Consider the following 23,169-nt stretch of genomic DNA (forward strand, 5'->3'; position numbering starts at 1 on the left):
GAAATAGCCCCCAAACATGTCTATACTCCTAATCCCCAGAACAGATGCATATGTTACTTTACATGGCAAAAGAGACTGTATGTGTGATCATTAAGGATCTCGAGGTGAGGAGATTATCCTAGATTATCCAAGTGGACTCGAGTGTAATCAAATGAGTCCTTTTGAGGGAGGCAGTGATCTCGGAGAGACAGCAGTGAGCGGTGGCTTGAAGCGAGACCTTAGTTCCCGGCCCAGGAATTGAACCTGGGCAGCCTGGATGAAAAGCAGAATCCTAGCCGCTAGTCCCCCAGGGGCGAGAGGCTGGAAGCAAAATTCTCCTGGCCCTTGCCCCCATTGAAAAATGCATTTCTCAAGGAGGCAAAAACTGTAAAAACAGGTGCAAAGTTTATTATTAGAGACATAGCGCAACAACAAGTGTGAGAGCACACAGAGAAACAGTGTTTAGTTAAGACAGAAACAAGGCAGAGATGCACACCCGGAGAGAAAGGCTGTGGGCGTCCTTCCTAATGAGGAGGAGCGCAGTGAAGAGGCGGTGAAGTCACTTACATAGGTCAGTTCTTCAGGGTCTTTGTTTACCTTTGGCCAATTATCTGGTTTCTTTTTCCACCTGACCCGCCCTAGCCTCCCCAACGTGCGTGCACAACTTTTTTCCAAGATGGATTCCAGCCCAGAGGCCTATGGGGGGGCCTTGGCATCACATATTATGGGGTGGTGCCCCCTCCTTTTTGACCCCCGCGGAGCCTTTCTGCACAGGTGCAGTGTCTCCCTGGCCCCAAGGATGGGAAATAGGTGACCTGTTGATCCTTTACGCAAACAAGGGTTAGCCCCTCTCTGTCCCTGCCATGACTGTTACCTTAAAGCAGGGGTCCCCAGCCCCCGGGCTGCACAGCAGGAGGTGAGTGGCGGGCGGGCGAGCGACGCTTCATCTGTTGCTCCCCCTTGCTCCCCATCGTGGCCTCCAGAAGCTGGAAGAGGCGAGGGACACATTCTCCCCTGCTTCAGGAGGAACTCAGCCCTGCTAACATCTTCATTTTAGCCCCGGAAGGCCCGTTTTTAGACTTCTGACCTCCTATAATTTGTGTCATTTTAAGCTATATATATTATAATATATATTATAGGTATATATAGCTATAATAAATATATTATAGGTATATATAGCTATATACCTATAATTTGTGTCGTTTTAAGCTACCTATTTGTAGTAATTTGTTATAGCAGCAATAGGAAACTAATGCAAATATTTTGTTAGAAATTAAAAGTGAGACATTTAAAAAATATTTATTTATTTTAAAATAATAAACTATCACAGGTTAGCATAAATTACTTTTTTGGGGGGAAAATAACTATTTTCCAACTATTAGTGAGAAGACTACCACTGCTATACATTTTTATAAATCTTCTTTTAATGTCTGGCTTAATAGAAAGTACCTGGATTCTCGAATTAGCTTCTGCATTCAGTCTGTTGTGGCATAATGTGTCATGTACCCTCTGAAAAACTCCCCCGATACTCACAGAGAAAGAACATTAAAAAGGCAAATATCATCTTAATATTATTATAAAAATAGTTTTGGCCTCATGGATTACCTAAAAGATAGGCCTCTTGGGGGGACCCCAGTTGGAGAACTTCTGGGCTAGAACATAGCCACATGGCCACACCTAGCTGCAAAGGAGTCTGTGAATTGCTTCTTATTCTAGGGGCCAATTTTAAAAAGTGAGGGTTCTGTTATTAAGGAAGAAAGGGAGAATGGATATTAAGAGACATTTTGCAATTTCAAATTCTTTTTTTTTATATATATTTTTATTTTATTTTATTTTTTTGGGTGTGTTGGGTCTTTGTTGCTGCGTGCAGGCTTTCTCTAGTTGCAGCGAGTGGGGGCTACTCTTCATCGCGGTGCATGGGCTTCTCATTGCAGTGCCTTCTCTTGTTGCACAGCATGGACTCTAGGTGCGCGGGCTTCCGTAGTTGTGGCACGTGGGCTCAGTAGTTGTGGCTCGCCGGTTCTAGAGCGCAGGCTCAGTAGTTGTGGTGCACGGGCTTAGTTGCTCTGCGGCATGTGGGATCTTCCTGGACCAGGGCTCGAACCCGTGTCCCCTGCATTGGCAGGCGGATTCTTAACCACTGCGCCACCAGGGAAGCCCTCAAATTCTTATTATATCAAAGTTTGGTACCCATGGTGGGTAGACAATCGCCAAAATGTTGGTTTCCCTTCTCCTTGTCCTCACATTAGCTAGGAAAAATGGGCATTTCACTTAGACTGCATCCTTTAGAAATACCTATGAAAGGGACTTCCCTGGCGGTGCAGTGGTTAAGAATCTGCCTGCCAGTGCAGGGGACATGGGTTCGTGCCCTGATCTGGGAAGATCCCACATGCCACGGAGCAACTAAGCCCGTGCGCCACAACTACTGAGCCTGTGTTCTAGAGCCCACGAGCCACAACTACTGAGCCCGTGTGCCACAACTACTGAAGCCCGAGTGCCTAGAGCCTGTGCTCTGCAATGAGAAGCCACCGCAATGAGAAGCCCCTGGATCGCAACAAAGAATAACCCCCGCTCGCCGCAACTAGAGAAAGCCCACACAGAAACGAAGACCCAACACAGCCAAAAATAAATAAATTTAAAAAAAAAGAAAAAGAAATACCTATGATGGAACACAATGGCATATAGGCGGAGTCATAACTGCAGAGAATTGCATTTTTAGCCTTTGTAGGTTAATTATATGAAACATCTTTTGTTTGGTGCTCACAGGCAGCTTTTTGATGTCATGTTTGGGTCTTTTGAACTTAACAATGTGCTTCCTTTCCTTGGGTAGGAGTACAGTTGGAAGTGAAATGCGATTTCAGCCCAGCTTTGATACATAGTTGTTCTTTATGGGTTTGAAAGTACAAGGGGAGTGACATTTCCTCTTGGTCATTTTGTAAACAGTTCCCACTTCTCCCTGGCAGCATCCTGTTGCTGAAGAATAACCCAGTTCCAATGTACGATGTGAAAGGGCAGTTAGGAATATTTGTGCTAAAGAGCTTATAGTTTTAAAAAATGTATATAAATGCAATAAAACTGTTGGGGCTTAAGTGGCATGATTTCGAGCTTAATATAAAGCTTAATACTGATCTCATTAACTGATGGTATGCGTTTAATGCATTTTTAGTGCTATCCTCATCTTTAAATCAATTATTGTAATAGCTTTTGGGTGAATGAGGACTTGGGAGATATTTTAACATCCCACATATGGTTATTTCAACTTCTGAGGTGGGAGAAGCCTTTGTGTCTTTCACACCGTTGATTGTCTGTTTCCTGACTGAACTGATTGAGAAGGGAGTTTTGGGTTTGGGATGGGAGTGGGTTGGAGAAGAAGCAGAGAAGGTAAATTTAGAGGCTCAAGCACTTGGGGAAAACGTGTACCTGGTTGGAAGCCACACTGGGGTGAGTACTGTGGACAAGAAAAATGTTGCCTGCCGTTTTATTAAACGAAGGATGCTGTGGCCATAAAGCCATCGGCCATTGCAGCTGCCCAGACCTCGTACCCTGAGGGGAACTCAGGATGGAAAAACACAGGCTGCCAGCCATCAAGCCATCAGCCATCAGGGTGCAGTTACCCCCATGGTGCACCCTGAAGGGAATTCAGGATGCAGAAGAACAGGAACTGGCCCTAGATAGTTAAGATGCATATCAAAGGAATGATTTCAATAAGCCCAGACTCTTGCATCTTCCCCATACGTAAATTAACCTGAGATGTCTGTTTTTCGTGATTAGTGTAATCTTTTGATGTTCAACTAGAATTTTTTTTTTTTTTCAGTAAAAATTCCTGTATCTTCTGGCTCCTACCTTACCTCTTTGAATGAGTTCCTCAGAGCTTATCTGTGAGGCTGCCATCTTGGGCTGTAGTCCTCAGTAAGGTTCCCGGATAAAACATAATTCTCAACTTTTAGGCTGTGCTTTTTTTTTTTTCAGTTGATAGTACTCTGGGGGCCACAGAGGGTCATTGCAGTGTCTGGTGACCTTTCTGAACTGGAGCTGAGAAGAGCTATTTTCCTCACTTTGCTCTTTTCCCCAGAGGCCCCTGAAAACCACCCAGTGGTTACCAGTTTCTGTAGTACCTTGTGGTATACAGTGTTACCAGGAATTGGGTTGAAACCTTGGTTAACACAGAGAGTGAAAACAATTTTTTGTAACTTGAACTTGCAGGACCGGAGACCTGCCAGTACTAAGCATCCTGCATCTGGGGAGCTCAAAGTTTTTAGCAACTAGCATCGTAATGGTAGCACTTATTACCCATATATGAGCATAATAGAAAAATTGTAAGCAAAACTGATAAGAAGGGTATCCCTATTAGTTTTTGAATATATTTCACATCATCACCTGGTGGCTCTCCGAGCTGGCTGCCCCTGAGAAGCGTGGCTGCCCGTGGTGCCCTCCCCTCTTTAGGGGGTTTACGCTCATGTCCACGTATCACCCTGGTCTGCCTTGGGGTGGCAGAGGTCAAGGTGCTGGTTAAGAGAAAGTCTTGGTTAAAAGCCATGTGGTCATTTATTGCAGCAGCTAGTGATTTTGCAAACATGGGCTAGAATAGTTTTCTGATACTTTAAAATAAGGCCAAAACAACTGTTTTAAGATTGCAAAACAGTGAGTGTTTTGATTTGTCAGTTCCTGCATTTACTAATCACTGAATGTAAACAATTTCTCTGTGTAAGAGGCTCCACTAGTGCAGGGCCAAGAGCAGTGCCTTATTGTATTTTTTCATCAGCTCTTTAGTGGGCCTGGGGACTTCCTTGCCTCGTGGCTGGCTCAGGAGGCATTTCAGGATTGTAGCTAGCACTCCCAGGCCTTCAGACACAGGTCATTGCCTTTTGCACAGACGGCCCCAGAGTGTTTTGGAAGCCATGCGTGACTTTAAGGAAAAGATTAGAGTCTCTCTGGAAAGAGGCAGAAGCATGTACTACGAACTAGCTGCTTTGGGGAATTTTTTTATTCTCTCAGTTCTTACTGATTTCCTGGCTGAGTCCCACAGCAGCTTTTGCACATGCCTACTTCCTTCTGAATTCCTGGCCTCCCCCTCAGCCCAGCTCATGGCAAATGCCCTCGGAAGCAAAGTCTCAGAGAAAGAGCCTGCCCTCTCCCTTCTTCCTCTCCACCACAGTCTAGCTGCCGTTTCCCGGCAAGTGTCGTGCTGGGCTGGTCCTGAGCTTCATCATGTGTGGGCACATCTTATCTCTTACTCCCTCACACATCTCCTTTTGTCCTGCCCTCCCCTCTGTCCGGTGCCCAAGCATCCTGCTGTTACATTTAGCACCTTGTGGTACAATTCTTGAAATGCACCAACTGTCTCATGCCTCCATGGGTGTCTTTCATGTTGAGACCCATCCATTCCCTCAAGGGCCTGCTTCACACATTGTAATCTGATAGTCGTGCCTTGAATATTCACAGAACATTTATTGAGCACCTACTGTGTGCATGGGAGCTGGGGTGCAGATGCCAGGAGATACAGAGATGGGTCGGACTGTTTGCTATTGGTAGAGAAGGGGAGAGAAACGTGGGAACAAACAGATTACTACTAATAAAAACATGAACCAGCTATAGTGAGGACACAAGGGGAGAGGGAGCAACTCTGCCCTGGAGGATATGGAAGTGGGCCCCCGGGACAGGAGGAGAGGGTCATACCAGCCATCAGCCAGAAGCCAGTGGGGGTTTCCTATGTCCCCCGTTGCTGATGGCATTTCACTGTGACTAGTGTAGAGCAGAGGGACACATCTATAACTAGAAGATCTCTAATGGTGGATTTGGTTCACTGTGGCAAGTGGTTGGAAAGAAACATTGAGGGCTGTAGATATCCCTAAAGTAACACATGGGCAGTTGCCAATTCTCTCTATCTTTGGGGCCAGGCTTTGACCTAAGAAGATAAGCAGTCCTTGGTACGGTTTCTCAGCGCCGGAGGGCTTCCTTATATTCTTCTGCTCTAAGAATTTGTTGGTTACATACTCACTGCTCAACAGCTCAGATACTTAGATGCCCTGTTTCTGTGGAAAGGCCTCAAATACTAAGTCTCAGGATGAGGCTAAATCACAAGGTCCTCCCAGTCCAAACCAGATGGTGTTTTAAGTTTCAGTGGACCTTTTACTTTTTACTCATGGATGGTACTTATCTCAGTTTGTAATTGTGTGTGTGTGTAAATACCTCTCTACTCTTAAGTTATTTTAAAGACAAGAACTGTTGCTTTCTCTTCAACCTTTTATCCATACTGCCTGCCCTGGGCTTGGTCTATAATAAGGAAAGAATGAACAGGACAGACACCCATCCAGAAAAGTGAACTTCTCTGTCAACAGTGGTTTGCACAGCACAGTCTGAGAATAGATAACTGACTTTTTTTTTTTCATTTTTTTAAGTTGAGGTATGGTTGATGTACAATATTATGTAAGTTTCAGGTGTACAACATAGTGATTCACAAATTTTAAAGATTATGCTCCATTTATAGTTATTATAAAATATTGGCTATATTCCCTGTGTTGTACAATATACTTGTAGCCTATTTTATACCTAAGAGTTTGTACCTCTTAATCCCCTACTTCATATCTTGCCCCTGCCCCCTTCCCTCTGCCCACTGTACCTCTTAATCCCCTACTTCATATCTTGCCCCGCCCCCTTCCCTCTCCCCACTGGTAACCACTAGTTTGTTCTCTATATCTGTGAGTCTGTTTCTTTTTTCTTTTTCTTTCTTTTTAATTTTGGATAACAGACTTTTAATTTGGTCAAGGAAAAAGGGCAGAAGAAAGTCACCATTTACCAAAGTCCCTTCCAGCAGATGGTGTTTGCAAAACCAAAAAGGTCTTTTCAAAATAGAATGTGCTTTGATGGAACAGATCTATATCTTGGTTGTAGTAGTGTTTATAAGAATCTATACATGTGATAAAATTTTATAGAACTGTATGCAAAAAAAGGGGACAGGAACTGCACATGTAAAAACTAATGAAATCTGAACAAAGTCTGTAGTTAACAGTATTGTACCAATGTCAAGTTCTTGCTTTTGATACTTATATTGTGGTTATGTAAGATAAGAGGGGAACACACGGGAGCTTTCCACTGTTTTTGCAACTTCTGTGTGAGTCTAAAATTATTTCAGGAATTCCCTGGTGGTCCAGTGGTTAGGACTCCGCACTTTCACTCTCGAGGGCGCGGGTTCAATCGCTAGTTGGGGAACTAACTGTAGATGTGTGGCGCGTCCAAAAAAAATTTTTTTTTTCAGAATCAAAGGTTAAAAGAAAAATACAATGAGATACCACTACATACCTATAGCTAAAAAAAAAGAAAAAGGCAAATGAAACGAAAACAGATATTACCAAGTCCTGGCAAAGATACAGAACAACTTGAACTCTCTTGCATTGCTGGTGGGAATGTAAAATGGTACAGCCACTTTGGAAAACATGTAGTTTTTTACAAAGTTAAATATATACTTACCATACGAGACAGCAGTTTCATTCCTAGGTATTTACCCAGGAGAAATGACCTCTATTCACACAAAAACCTGTAGGCTAATATTTGCAACAGCTTTATTTTTTAAATTTTTATTTATTTATTTATTTTGGCTGTGCCTCACTGCTTGCGAGATCTTAATTCCCCGACCAGGGATTGAACCCGGGCCCTCGGCAGTGAAAGTGCAGAGTCCTAACCACTGGACCGCCAGGGAATACCCAGCAACAGCTTTATTTCTAACTGCCCATAACTGGAAAAAACTCACATGTCCTTCAACAAGTGAGTGGATAAACAAACTGGATATCAATGGACTATTACTCAGTACTAACAAAGAACAAACACAACTATCTGGATGAGTCTCAGATGCATCATGTTATGTGAAAGAAGCCAAACTCAAAAAGGTACATTCTGTATGACTCAAAAGGGTACTTACTGTATGATTCCATTCGTATGACATTCTGGAAAAGGCAAAAGTATAGGGTTAGAAAACAGATCAGTTGTTGCCTGGGGCTGGGAATGGGGGAGAAGATTGACTTACAAAGGGCATAGGGAACTTTTTGGAATGTATGAAATAGTCTGTTTCTCAGTTGTGGTGATGATTACATGACTATATGTTTGGGTAAAAACTCATAGAACTGTTCCCTAAAAATGATAAGTTATTGCATGTAAATTATACCCCAGTAAATCTGACTTTAAGATGAAAACACAACCACCAACAAAAATGAATAATTAATGATGTTCTTTGGCTTAAACACCCATGAAGAATTCAGTGTCTGTCACTTGTCCATGATTGGATAAGGATTTGTGAAGTCATTGGTTATATAAGATGTCTCGTTCAAACACAGGAGTGTAGCCTCTTCAGTACTTTGGCCTCTAATTGAGCAATGGAAATAACTATCACCGTAGAGATTGATGCTCTAATATTTTTAAACAGAATGCTGCTGGGAGATTAAATCAACAGCTTCTGGTTCTTGCTTTAGTGGATGCAGTCTTTAGTATGTGAATATTTCATCAAATGTCACTCTGTCTCCTCTCCTGGCTTCTTTGCCATTAAAACAGTCATTAATGGAGTAGACTTCTGTTTTGAATTGTTTTAAATCTCAGCCATAACAACTGTGCTGTGATTTTTTTTTTTTTTTTCCTAGAATGGATGAGAAAATGTCCTATTGGGGAAACCCAGTGTTTTGATTTGATGGGAGGAAGGAAGGCTAACTTCAGCACTACAGCCAGTATAATTTAAATATAACTCAGAAATGTCTACAGCAGGAACTAGAAGATTCAGACTGTAAATTCAATGCCCTGGAGCTCTGAAGCAGTGTCTCTTGATAACTACCATCCTTTGTAAATCAAAGTCAAAATTTGATTTTTAAAAAATTTATTTATTTATTTTTGGCCGCGTTGGGTCTTCGTTGCTGCGTGCGGGCTTTCTCTAGTTGTGGCGAGCGGGGGCTACTCTTTGCTGTGGTGCGCGGGCTTCTCACTGCGGTGGCTTCTCTTGCTGCGGAGCACAGGCTCTAGGCGCACGGGCTTCAGTACTTGTGGCGCACGAGCTTAGTTGCTCCTCGGCATGTGGGATCTTCCCAGGCCAGGGCTGGAACCCGTGTCCCCTGCACTGGCAGGCGGATTCTTAACCACTGCGCCACCAGGGAAGTCTCCTCAAAATTTGATTTTGAAGGAGGATTTAACTATGAACTGTTAACTGTGATTTGTGAGGTTGAAGGATATAACTTCTACCTTTACAGAACAGATAGCTGGATAATGCATGTGAGGTTACAACAGTCTTTTCCCAGCAGAAGACTCCTTGTTAATTTAAAACCAGGGTTTACTAGATTGGCTTGGATTTAATGCGATCCAGTAGTCTTTTCAGCTGAGCAAACACTTAATCATTAACCACATGTTATGCCTGTTATGAGGGGTTGGGTTTGCACAGGCAAATAAGCCTCAAGCCCTGTTTTTAAGGAGTTCACCATCCAGCAGGGTTGACAGAGCTCTGAGCAGCCCCCTTAAGGTCAGCTGCAGGGGAGACCCCTAAGGAGGAGGCACTGACCTGGGATGGATCACTTGAGTTGGGCCTTGGTGTGTAAGTAGACTTTTGTTTGGTCCTGAAAGACAGCGCCCAATTTTTCAGGCAAGAGGAGACAAGTGCTGTATGAAAGCTTTTGTGATCAGGGAATCATGACATTGAAATGGGGCAAAGGATTTCTTCCCTTCCTCCCCAACTAAATAAGTGTTAAAGTAAAAGCAATATATTTATTTATATATATATATATATATATATATATATATATTATGTATACAGTAAATATTCAGATTATCAGGAAAGATATAAAATTATAAGTAATTTACCCCTTTTCCTCCTCTATTAGTTTCTATTGCTGGTATAATTAATTACCACAACGTCAGTGTTATGAAACGACACAAATTTATTATCTTAATGCTTCTGCAAGTCAGAAGCCCAGCATGGGTCTCACTGCGTTAAAATCAACATGTCCAAGGCTTTTGCCCTTTTCTGGCTTCAAGAGGCTGCCAGTATTCTTTGGCCCATGGCCTCTTCCTCCATCTTCTCTCCGACCATTTTTTGTAGTCAAATCCAGGAAACGGTCTCTGATTTTAAGGACCCATGTGATTAGATTGGGGCCACCTGAATAATCCAGGCTACTCTTCCCATGTCAATATCCTTAATTTATCACATCTGCAAAGCCCCTTTTGCTGTGTAAGGTAACATAGTCACAGGTTCTGGGGGGTTAGGATGTGGACGGGGGGGCCATTATTTTGCCTACCGCATCCTCCCACCCTTATTCCTTTTTTCCTTCCCACTGGTAAATTATTTGGATACCAAAGCTAGCATATATGTAATATATATTTATTTAAGTTTTTAATCCCATGTTTGATCATACTATGTAAAGTTATACCTTAAAGCACTTTCCTTTTATTAACATTCACTGAACTACCTGTTTTATTTAAGTACTGTAATTGGATTCTAGTTAGTAGCTGTTACTTTTTTTTGAAGGTCACAAATAATGATGGAGTGACCATCATTGGTCATACATCTTGACATTCTTTTCCACACATGTCCTTAAGGAAAATACACTGAATTGCTGGAATGAGAGTAGATGTGGGTTGTTAGTTTTGAAAGAAGATTTTGAGAAGTTAATAAAAGGGAACAGAAAAGGAATGCATAATACTTAAGAAAGTAAGCTCTTTAAAAGCCTTAAAGAAGGAAGCGAGCATTCATTTATGGTTTATTATGTGCCAATCACTGTGCCAGAGAATGACTTCCTTTTTCTCACGTGATATTCCACTGTGACACCGAGAGAGCGGTTGTTAACTCCGATCTGCTGCTGAGGGAACTGAGCGGTAGAAGCTCGTGTAACTTGCCCCAGGTTGCAGCTCTAGGGTCCACATCACCCTTCCTCCCTCAAGGACAGTGGGGACCTCTTAAAGTTATATCCCCTACATCTCAGTCCTCAAGTGTGGGCAGCATACCCAAATGGTGACCCTTTTGATACCCTTAGATTGTTTAGCTCTTTGAATATTTGAGGTGCCCTCATAGGCATTATTTTCACTTAACAAAAGACCTCACAGAACGAGTGGCTTTTAACGAGTTTTAAATGGAGCACTGCTACCGCACAGCACCCTCGGGGGACTCACGCGTTGTGGCCGGTGGCTCTGGCTGGGCGGCTGGGTCTGCAGGGAGTGGGTGAGTCCACCTTCAGCCAACCCGCCGCGAGTCGTCCCTGATGGGCTCTGTCTTGGGGGATGACGTGGGCCTTGTCCATCCCAGGCTGAGCTGGGGCTCTCGGTAACCAGGGGAGCTGCTGGTCTGGAGGCCTTGTCACAACAGAAGTTCTCCTGGCAGTGGTCGCTCCGGGATGTTCGTGTGTTGGTGTTTGAAGCTGCTGAGGACGGCATGAGGCCATTTAAGGGTGCTTCTCCAGAAGAGCTTCCAAACACCAAGTGCATATAATTGCTGCCTTGGTCTGGCCTGGCAGGCCCAGCGGTGGCTGGTAGGTGGTGTGATACCAGGCTGTTGGCTGTTAGCAGCCTCATTTTGGAAGAGGGCAAGGGGGTTGGAGTCCACAGTAAACTGACCTGAATGCAGTGATGGTTTTGCCACTGGGATCATAAAAATCAGGGTGCTGTTCGGGGTGCACGGGTGACTTTCACGGCTCAGGCCTTATTCCACTTGCTCTTGTACAGAAAGAAGAGTGATCGTGTGTGCAAAATTGTGTTTATTGCTTCTCCAGAGTGAGTGGTGGTTGATTAAAGGGTGTCAGAACCGCCTGCTTTTTAGCCTGTTTAGCTCGGCTCTAGCTGGCCTGGGCCCAGGGCCTCTGTGTTCCTGGGCTTCTGTCACTTAGAAGAGCTGCATGGCAGCACAGAGACAAGGGGCTGTTTGTGTGAATTCAGACCAATGGCAGCTGCAAGAAAGGAGAGTGATAAAGTCCTTCTGTTTTCCTTTCACTCAACTCTGAGGGCTACTTTAGGATTTTTATAACATTACAGCGTTCCTTAGGAAAGCTTGACTTGGAGCATTTATTCTAAGGATTTTAGGGATCTTTTGTGAGGGGAGGTGCTGTCTGTCAGAAGGACCATCTGACAGGGATGGAACTGTTGGCTAGAGCTAGCTACCATCGGGCTGTGTGATCTTGTGCCAGTCACTCCCCTTCTCCGGTCCTGTGAGCCAGGGAGCCGGGACTAGAGCATCCAAGTGATTCACACTCAGTACCAGCACTTTGGGTACTGGTACACTGGTACTAGGACCCTGGGTCCCAAATGACATACTTTGCTGAGGATTTGGAGCCCAACAGAGCTGCTTCTGATTCCTGGGTCACAGCACTTATTAGCTCTGTGAGCCCAAGCAAGTGACTTCACCTCCTCGGCCTCCTTGATCAGATGGGGATAAAGTCACTTGGATCACGGGGTGGTCGCCAAGATTCAGTTCATTTAAATGAGGTGGTGTGCGAGGAGAGCACTTTGCCAAGGGGCTGGCTCCTGGTTAGGGTGCAGCTAAGTGCGGCCGCCGTTAACTGTAAGCTGCGTGGTATGAGGGCCTTGCAACGCCCCTTTACTTCTTGTCATAGAGCGAGTGCCTCCCGTTAGCCTTAATTACAGTGAAAAAGATTCTGATAACTGTGGACCAGTGGGAAGTCCTTTCTCCCAGGGTTCTCTATTCTTTCCTGTTACTTTAATTTGCTCCTTGAGGAGTTAGTGCCCGACTTGTGAAGTCTGAGGAGTGGGTGGGCTCTGCTTACTGGGCTTCCCTTTAGGAAGATGATTCTATAACATGAAACAAAGCTAAAACCAAACATGGTCCAAGGGACTTCCCTGGTGGTCCAGTGGTTAAGACTCTGTGCTTCCACTGCGGCGGGTGAGGGTTCGATCCCTGGTCGGGGAACTAAGATCCTGCGCGCCGAGTGGCGAGGCCAAAAAAATAAAAGTGGTCCAAATGGCTCAACTTGGGGCTTCTCAGTTTGGAACTTTGTTATTTCAACATGGCTTTTTCATGGTTCCTAACTTTTGTTATTAGAAGACAAATTTGTGAGGCGTAGAGGATGCAGAGGAAAAATGCAGCTCTTTGTTTTCCTTGAGAGAGAATGCAGGGATGTGTAAGGAAGAAGGCTTAACCTCTTCCCAAATATGTATTGAACTCTGCTATTTTTAAGGCAGTTGGAGATGCAAAAAGGAATTCAACTGATGTAGTCCTTGTCGCCATAGAGATTGGTTTATTGGAGCAGGGCAGCCATTAAATTATAGAAATAATGATTTAATTATAGTTGTGATGGTGCTAGGAGAAATACAGTGTATAAGAAGTGTGCAGTGTCGGATCGCATGTGATAGGGAGATCAGAACATCACCCTGGGGCAGTGGCTTCTAGCTTGAGATCTGAAGGATGGGAGGGGAGTGTGCCAGGGGAGATGAGGAGTGCATCTCTCCAGACAGAAGGAACGCATGGGCAAAGGCAGAAAGGAGCTAGGCTCCTTAGAACGACTGCAGGAAGGCCAAGGTAGCTCAGAGGCCAGCAAGCTCTGGGGACAGAGGGATGTGGATCATTCAGAGAGGCTGGCAGGGCCTGGACATCCAGGATCCAGATTTTTTTTTTTAATTTAATATTTATTTTATATTGGAATATAGTTGATTTCCAATGTGTTAGTTTCAGGTGCACAGCAAAGTGATTCAGTTATACATATATACATATCCATTCTCCCTCAGATTCCCTTTCCATATAGGTCGTTACAAAATATTAAGTAGAGTTCCCTGTGCTATATAGTAGGTCCCCGTTGATTATCTATTTTTCATATATACAGTAGTGTGTATATGTTAACAGGATCCAGATTTTATTCCAAAGAGCAGTAGGAAGGATTGAGCTAGAAAAGGGCCTTGATGCAATTTCATATGTGTTTTTAAGAGATCACTCTGGTTTCTTAGTGGAGCTTAGATTTGGGGGCTAGGAGCATAAAAAATACGGGGAGACCAGTTTGGAGGCTTCTGCAGCCATCCAGGTTTATTATGATGGCCTGTTTCTCAAGTGTGGAATGGAGATTAATATTTAGGAGGCACAGTGCAGAGGACCACCAGATTGACAGGATGGGAGATGTGAGGGAGGGGAAGGAGCCCAGCTCAGTTCCAGTCCTGAGCAACTGGGAGAAGTGTGGTTCCATCTGAGCAGATAGAAAATTTGGGGGGATTGTGGTTTGGGCGGGGATGGAGGTCTGCTGGACACACTCCTTCTTCTTTGGGGATGCGCTCCCCCCTAGATGTTGTGTTGCTTGCCCCCCATCTCCCTCAGGCCTCTGCTCAGATGGCCCCTTGTTAGGGAAACCTTTGGGGACCACACAGTGGTCCTCCCCGCTGCACCTTTCACCGTCTGACAAATTGTTTATTTTCTTATTTCTTTAGAGCGTATATCCTCTTAGGAGGATGTGCGCTCCTTAAAGGCAGGAGTTTTTGTTTGTTTTATTCTCTGCTGTGTATCTATAGCACCTAGAACAATGCCTGGCATATAGAAAACCCTCAATAAATACTCGTTGAATGAATCATGAGTTTGATTTTCATTCTGGTTTTAATATCCTTTTCAAACCTGAGTGACTTTTAATTAACCTGAGGCTAGAAAGAGACATAGTGACACTGTTCACTTGACATCAAGTCTTTTTTTTTGTTTAGGCAGGTTGAGTAGAAAAGTTGATTTTCTTCTTTTTTTTTCTTTTTAAATTCAGTGTTAGAAATGATAGAAGAGGGCAGTTATGAAAATATTTGAATATCACATCTTTTTAAATTCTTTACAGATCAGTATAAACATGTAGCCCTCCATCTGATATATTGTTCAGATTTGGGGCTAAATTATAGCACATTGTAATTCCTCTGAGCTAATTATTTTTCTGGGAGCGGTCATTGACTTTTTTTTTTTTTTTTTTAAATTTATTTTTATTTTATTTATTTATTTTTGGCTGCACTGGGTCTTCGTTGCTGTGTGCGGGCTTTCTCTAGTTGTGGAGAGCGGGGGCTACTCTTCGTTGCCATGCACGGGCTTCTCATTGCGACGGCTTCTCTTGTTGTGGAGCACGGGCTCTAGAGTGCAGGCTCTGTAGTTGTGGTGCACGGTCTTAGTTGCTCTGCGGCATGTGGGATCCCCCCGGACCGGGGCTCGATCCCATGTCCCCTGCATTGGCAGGCAGACTCCCAACCACTGCGCCACCAGGGAAGCCCAAGGTCATTGACTTTTTGATTGCATCTTTTTTACTTGCTAGGGAAAGGTATGGAGGTAAGGATCCAAACTTCCTTAAAGGAGAAATCTGAGGGCAGCACAGGATAAAAACTTTTTGTTAGAGATATTGCTGGATCCCTGGGTCTCTACACAGCCAGTAATTTGAAAGTACTAGTAGTTCATAAATGGTTTCCTAAAATCTTTTTTACTTTGGGTTCTAAATCCATTGCTATCACTTGTAAACAGGATCTATACTTGTGAAAGAGAAGGCTGTATATGTAAATAAATGGTTACGGGTACAGCTGTTGAAGTCACACCTCTGTTTGAATCCCCCCCCCTCCCCTCCCCCCCCCAATCACTTACTAGCTTGTGACTTTGTACAAGTTACTTAACCTCTTTCTTTAAAATGGGTATTACCAAAATTGTTTTATTATTTGAGGGGTTAGGGGAAGACAGATATTCATTATTGTTACCATTTATAAGCTTAACATAATGGATGGTATTACTAAATGGGATTTAAATGTAGAAGTATCTCAAAGAGAACTGTGTTATAGGGTATAATTGGCTCACTCCAGTGTTCCCCAAACTTGCCTGAACATTAAGGATCTCCTCGAAGTGCTTGTTAACAATATAGATTCTCAGGCAGCACCCAGATTTACTGACTTAAGTCTCCAGAGGAGGGGCCTGGGAATCTTGCTAAGTAGGCAGGGTGATGACACATCCTGGATTTTGTGAGACTGCCCTTGCTTCCAAATATTCTGCTTGGTAGATTCTAGACGTGTGTTTATACTCATCAGATTATATCCCAGTTTTTAGACAGGTAATGTGTCACCGTTTATATAGGCAATCTTATTCAGAATCTTCTCTCGAATCAAAGCAGACATAACATGCTTCTGGGTTCCCAGGAACATGAGAGGATTTATAGCTACAGTACAACAGTGCTGGTGTAAGTTACTCAGCTTTCTTGGCTTTCTTTCTCTTTACAAAACCTATCTGATTTTAGTAATCTGCTCTGTGAAATATACTCAGGGACACGGTCAAATATCTTGACAGCCTTCTGTCCTCCTGAGTCTCTAAGGCGTCAGTTACTCCAGGCTGTCAGAGTGGCAGTGACCATGGATGCAGTGTCTCTGCAGGGGGGCGACCCCCAAGCTTTGTTCATTGAAGGCCAAGCCTGCAGAGCTGCTCTTTCCTCCTCTGAGAGCTGGGAACCAGGAAGGAACGTTTCACTCCACTGCACTTAGGACAGTGTGTTCTTAATCAACTGTTCTGGAAAAACAACATTTTGTTGTTTTCACACAAGCCTGCAAGTTCATTTCCCTTCTCTGGCCCAGGCAGTAACTAATCATTTCCCTATCAGTGACAAAGGAAGATGAACATCTAAAACTTTTTATTCTGAAGGCTGAGCTTTCTGCAGACATCACAAGTGGAGTTCACACCTCTTTGAGGAATACAGGATTCTCATTGTCTCTAAGGCGGTACCTCCCCGTGCCAGGTGGGGCTAGGGGTAGCTGTTTTTTCACATAAGTCTATGAAGATTTAAAGAATTTTCTCCAACAGCCATTTTTCGTATGGTTTCACACTGATAGTTTATTTCAGGTTGGGCTTAATGGTATCTTTCTCTTTATATTATCGTGGGAGAAATTGATTTATGCTGCGAATCTTACTTGGGTGATAAGTTCATTTTCTGACCTGCGACAAATCAATCTACTTTTTGGAGCTCTTGTTAAAGTGAAAAGTTGATATACGTTTGTAAATCTGCACATTTTTACTTTCTTAGAAAAAGCCTGGGAGGTCTTGAGGGCATCTACCTAAATACATTTAACGGTGAGGATCTGGATGTTGAAATGGAAGGCATTTCTTCCTTTCTTTTCTGCCCTAGTATTCTCACATGACAAAACTTTGTATCTGCGCAGTATTAAGTAACAGAATCCTGAAGTTTTAGTGAATTTAAGAACAACTCATTCGGAAACTGTTGTGAAATGTGGGCAGATATTTGTCATTCTGTGGGCGGACCTAAAGGACTGAACCTTCCCGGTATTAAAGGCAGGAGGCGGGTCTGTGTGCAGGTGAGTTTGCCGCCTTCTTCTGTCACGTGGGCAGATAGCAGGAAGCAGGAGGAAGCAGGCCCTCAGTGGGGACTCCCCCCCTCAGGAGCTCAGCTATGGGATGAGTCTGGGCCTGCAGCTTTCTTTCGCAACTGCTCTTGCTGTCCTGGCTTTTTTTTTTCTTTTGTCATCTGAAAATCATCTTTGTGTGGGGAGAGGCTGGAGGTGGAAATTTAAGAGTCTTCTTTTTACAGGGAGTAGAGACGATTACCCAGGTAAGTGGTGTTCTGATCAGTCATAGCCACAGATTGATACCTTGGCAGGTGAGCGGCCGCTTGGGGAGGAGGGAGTCTGTGGGAGAACAGCCCGGCGCCTGGGCACTCGGGTCCTTTTGACAGGGAGGAGGCAAGGCCCATGCCAGGCATTTCTAAAGTGCAAATACAGCATGTAGGAAAGACACCATCTTGGTCCACAAAGCAAGACCTCTGGTTAAACAAACTAAAAGCCAACGAACCAACCAACTCCTCCTTTCCTCCAGCAAATATACGTATACATACATACAACAAAAATGGACAGTGATGCAAGCAAGAGGTGCAATTTTAACTTTGTTAAATACCCATACTTAAAATTGCAATTGTTTATGTAACTATGTCTAATTATCTAAATAATAGTCCCAAGGTTTTTTTGCTAAGGTTTTAATGATACCATGTATTTTAACATCTTACCGCATTGTCTAACCTAGGAACATAGGAACCCGAGGTTCCTATTCCACCCTTTTTTTTTTTTTGAAACTCCTGCAGCACAGAATAGACGACAGAGCACCTTATAAGGACTTAGAGACGACTTGTTGAATTGGATTGAAGCATGACTCAGTCCATTTATGTAGGTGGAATTCTGCCTTACTTGCTTGTGGGTGTGCACATATTCATGATGTTTATTTACAAGCTGTCTTAGCTAAAGAAATGCCTGATAAATTTTCTTAGTCTGTATGTGCATCATATGGAATTATCTCTGCAAATTAATTTCTTTAATTAACCCAGAGAAGAGGGAAAAATCAAACATGTTTCATTAAGTACTCTGCCTAGAGTAAGTTAAAAATGTAACAAAGTTACCTTTGTGTATAATACAAAATTGTGTGTAAAATGATGTCTAAAACAGATAATTGTAAATAGTTGAATTCTCAGATCATTTCATTTTGGTCAGAATGGTAGTTTGTGGACAGGTTTCCCTCCGCGTCTCTGGTCCTCAGTATTGAAGGGAAGGTCCCAGGGATGTGCTGTGAATGGACAGGGAGAGGAGTTCCTCCACGTGAGGTGAGAGGCACGGGAATGGGAGGCACATCAGGGCACATCTGAGGAAGCATAGGTGTTACCGCCAGCACATAAATCACGAGAGGATGACAAGAGATGAATGTGGTGAGGCTGGGGTACTCCATGAGGATCCTGGATGTCCAGAGAGCATGTTACTCTTTGCATTTTACAGGAAGGGACAAGATTCAATTTCTGCTTTAGAAGGTCTCTGTACCCTTTTGGATTGTGGGCTGAAGGCTACGACAGCAGTAGCAGCTCCAATTGCTCCTCCCCCAGCCCTCCCTGCCTGTCTCTGCTTTATTTCCTTGGAAGCACTTGTCACCAGAGTACACAGTGTATGCTTTATTTACTTGCCCTTTGTCTGCCTTTCCTAACTAGAATGTAAACTTCCCGAGGGCAGGGATATAACTTTTCCCGCTGCAGTATCTCCAGTGCCACCACCATGCCTGGCAAGTAACAGGTGCTCAGCAAATAATTTATTAACCAATCAAATGCACGAGTCAGTTTCTGAACTCAAAGTGTGTCATTGTTCTCCTCACAGATGTTACAATTGATTACAAAAGGAAAAAATAGTAACAAATCAGTGGGGAAACTGGACAACACCGTAAACAAGGGGTCAAAGTTAACATCACCAATGAGGGCTGGTGAGTGTCACATGCCTCTGGATGTCATATCCCGGCCAAGAAGGCCGAATCCGAATCTAATTGTGCATAAACACCAGAGAAACCTAAATTGAAGGATATTCTCTAAAATAATTGGCATGTATTCCTCGAAAATATCAATGTCATGAAAGACAAAGAAGCTGAAGAACTGTTTCAGTTTAAAGGAGACCCAAGTTAAATGCAGTTTGTGATCCTATGCTGGTCCTGGGCAAAAGAAAACTTCCATGATGGACATTAGGATACTTGATGAAAGTGAAATATGCAAAGGGGGCGGGGGGGAAACAGATTGTGAGCTACAGTGCTTCAGTGTAATTGAACTCTGGATAAAGTGTCATGATTCAGAAGCTATATCTCTGGGTGGCTTGAGCCATGCCTCAAGACCCAGGGAAGCAGAAGAAAGATCTGTAGGGGCAAGAACCCTGGAGTGGGATTCCAGAGACCTGGCTCTGCTACTGAAGCCGAGGGGCCGTGTTTCTTCTCAGAGGTAGGAGTTCTGAGGCTCAGAGATTCTCTGGCTGTTACATAACTTTGATTCTGAGCAGCAGACTTAGTCCCGGTGCTGTGAATTTTAGGCAGAGGTGATAGTAACACCTAACGGTCAACTGTGGCTGCCTTTTGGGGTGGGATTCAAAAACCAATGAAAGAGGAAAAAATAAAGACACTAACTGACAGGGTAACCTATTTATTAGCACTGACATTCTTATTCTTACTTGTCAGTTTCTTCTTGGTGGTCAAATCACAGTGAATACTCAGAGGAAAGTGGAGATAGAGAGAAGAGCTAAGTATTCAAAACATACAGTTTGGGGAGAACGTATGATCTTTCTGTCATTTAGAGTGGTGACGCTAATTGCAGGGATTTATTTTATAGGGCAGTAGCTTTTAAGCCCAATTCCTTCTGCCTGGTTCCAGTGATCACTGAGACCCAGTGATGATAGATACTCGTTGACCCTGAACCTTTCTAGTATTAAAGAGTTCTTTGAAAAATCAGCTGAGATCCCTCATTAAATCTTTTTTTTTTCTAACATCTTAATTGGAGTATAATTGCTTTACAATGGTGTATTAGTTTCTGCTTTATAACAAAGTGAATCAGTTATACATATACATATGTCCCCATATCTCTTCCCTCTTGCATCTCCCTCCCTCCCACCCTCCCTATCCCACCCCTCTAGGTGGTCACAAAGCACCGAGCTGATCTCCCTGTGCTATGCGGCTGCTTCCCACTAGCTACCTATTTTACGTTTAGTAGTGTATATATGTCCATGCCCTTCTCTCACTTTGTCCCAGCTTACCCTTCCCCCTCCCTGTATCCTCAAGTCTGTTCTCTAGTAGGTCTCCATCTTTATTCCCGTCTTGTCCCTAGGTTCTTCTGACCATTTTTTTCTTCTTCTTCTTTTTTTTTTTTTTTTAGATTCCATATATATGTGTTAGCATACGGTATTTGTTTTTCTCTTTCTGACTTACTTCACTCTGTATGACAGTCTCTAGGTCCATCCACCTCACTACAAATAACTCAGTTTCGTTCCTTTTTATGGCTGAGTAATATTCCATTGTATATATGTTCCACATCTTCTTTATCCATTCATCTGTTGATGGACACTTAGGTTGCTTCCATGTCCTGGCTAGTGTAAATAGAGCTGCAATGAACATTTTGGTACATGACTCTTTTTGAATTATGGTTTTCTCAGGGTGTATGCCCAGTAGTAGGATTGCTGGGTCATATGGTAGTTCTATTTTTAGTTTTTTAAAGAACCTCCATACTGTTCTCCATAGTGACTGTATCAATTTACATTCCCACCAACAGTGCAAGAGGGTTCCCTTTTCTCCACACCCTCTCCAGCATGTATTGTTTGTAGATTTTTTGATGATGGCCATTCTGACCAGTGTGAGATGATATCTCATTGTAGTTTTGATTTGCATTTCTCTAATGATTAATGATGTTGAGCATTCTTTCATGTGTTTGTTGGCAATCTGTATATCTTCTTTGGAGAAATGTCTATTTAGGTCTTCTGCCCATTTTTGGATTGGGTTGTTTGTTTTTTTGATATTGAGCTGCATGAGTTGCATGTATGTTCTGGAGATTAATCCTTTGTCAGCGGCTTCATTTGCAAATATTTTCTCCCATTCTGAGGGTTGTCTTTTCGTCTTGTTTATGGTTTCCTTTGCCGTGCAAAAGCTTTTAAGTTTCATTAGGTCCCATTTGTTTATTTTTGTTTTTATTTCCATTTCTCTAGGAGCTGGGTCAAAAAGGATCTGGCTGTGATTTATGTCATAGAGTGTTCTGCCTATGTTTTCCTCTAAGAGTTTGATGGTGTCTGGCCTTACATTTAGGTCTTTAATCCATTTTGAGTTTGTTTTTGGGAGTGTTCTAATTTCATACTTTTACATGTAGCTGTCCAGTTTTCCCAGCACCACTTATTGAAGAGGCTGTCTTTTCTCCACTGTATATTCTTGCCTCCTTTATCAAAGATAAGGTGACCATATGTGTGTGGGTTTACCTCTGGGCTTTCTATCCTGTTCCATTGATCTATATTTCTGTTTCTGTGCCAGTACCATACTGTCTTGATTACTGTAGCTTTGTAGTATATTCTGAAGTCAGGGAACCTGATTCCTCCAGCTCCGTTTTTCTTTCTCAAGATTGCTTTGGCTATTCGGAGTCTTTTGTGTTTCCATACAAATTGTGAAATTTTTTGGTCTAGTTCTGTGAAAAATGCCAGTGGTATTTTGATAAGGATTGCATTGAATCTGTAGACTGCTTTGGGTAGTAGAGTCATTTTCACAATGTTGATTCTTCCAATCCAAGAACATGGTGTATCTCTCCATCTGTTGGTATCATCTTTAATTTCTTTCATCAGTGTCTTATAGTTTTCTGCATATAGGTCTTTTGTCTCCTTAGGTAGGTTTATTCCTAGATATTTTGTTCTTTTTGTTGCAGTGGTAAATGGGAGTGTTTCCTTAATTTCTATTTCAGATTTTTCATCATTAGTGTATAGGAATGCAAGAGATTTCTGTGCATTAATTTTGTATCCTGCTACTTTACCAAATTCATTAATTAGCTCTAGTAGTTTTCTGGTAGCATCTTTAGGATTCTGTATGTATAGTATCATGTCATCTGCAAACAGTGACAGCTTTACTTCTTTTCCAATTTCTATTCCTTTTATTTCTTTTTCTTCTCTCATTGCTGTGGCTAAAACTTCCAAAACTATGTTAAATAATAGTGGTGAGAGTGGGCAACCTTGTCTTGTTCCTGATCTTAGTGGAAATGCTTTCTGTTTTTCACCATTGAGGGCGATGTTGGCTGTGGGTTTGTCATATGTGGCCTTTATTATGTTGAGGAAAGTTCCCTCTATGCCTACTTTCTGGAGGGTTTTTATCATAAATGGATGTTGAATTTTGTTGAAAGCTTTCTCTGCATCTATTGAGATGATCATTTGATTTTTCTCCTTCAATTTGTTAATATGGTGTATCACGTTGATTGATTTGCGTATATTGCAGAATCCTTGCATTCCTGGGATATACCCCTCTTGATCATAATGTATGATCCTTTTAATGTGCTGTTGGATTCTGTTTGCTAGTATTTTGTTGAGGATTTTTGCATCTATGTTCATCAGTGATATTGGCCTGTAGTTTTCTTTCTTTGTGACATCTTTGTCTGGTTTTGGTATCAGAGTGATGGTGGCCTTGTAGAATGAGTTTGGGAGTGTTCCTCCCTCTGCTGTATATTTTGGAAGAGTTTGAGAAGGATAGGTGTTAGCTCTTCTCTAAATGTTTGATAGAATTCACCTGTGAAGCCATCTGGTCCTGGGCTTTTGTTTGTTGGAAGATTTTTAATCACATTTTCAATTTCAGTGCTTGTGATTGGTCTTTTCATATTTTCTATTTCTTCCTGGTTCAGTCTCGGAAGGTTGTGCATTTCTAAGAATTTTTCCATTTCTTCCAGGTTGTCCATTTTATTGGCATATAGTTGATTGTAGGAATCTCTCATG

At 42.8% G+C, this 23,169-nt stretch overlaps 1 protein-coding gene across 17 annotated transcripts in view; it reads left to right on the forward strand.

Moving 5' to 3' along the window:
- Positions 1 to 23,169, forward strand: part of SGMS1 (sphingomyelin synthase 1) — a 296,929-nt gene that overhangs the window by 97,125 nt on the left and 176,635 nt on the right. The window contains exon 1 of one of the 17 annotated variants that reach the window (XM_061176022.1): positions 9,478 to 9,541. The exons of 13 other annotated variants lie outside the window; for them this stretch is intronic. The gene's annotated coding sequence lies outside the window, so the exon portion shown is untranslated. Of the gene's footprint in view, positions 1 to 9,477; positions 9,542 to 16,642; positions 16,662 to 17,257; positions 17,490 to 19,144; positions 19,169 to 23,169 lie in introns of those variants that run through there. 3 more of the 17 variants (XM_061176161.1, XM_061175946.1, XM_061176093.1) reach the window with 3 other exon arrangements.

The sequence above is a fragment of the Eubalaena glacialis genome, chromosome 1 (assembly GCF_028564815.1).
Source record: "Eubalaena glacialis isolate mEubGla1 chromosome 1, mEubGla1.1.hap2.+ XY, whole genome shotgun sequence".
Lineage (NCBI taxonomy): Eukaryota > Metazoa > Chordata > Mammalia > Artiodactyla > Balaenidae > Eubalaena > Eubalaena glacialis.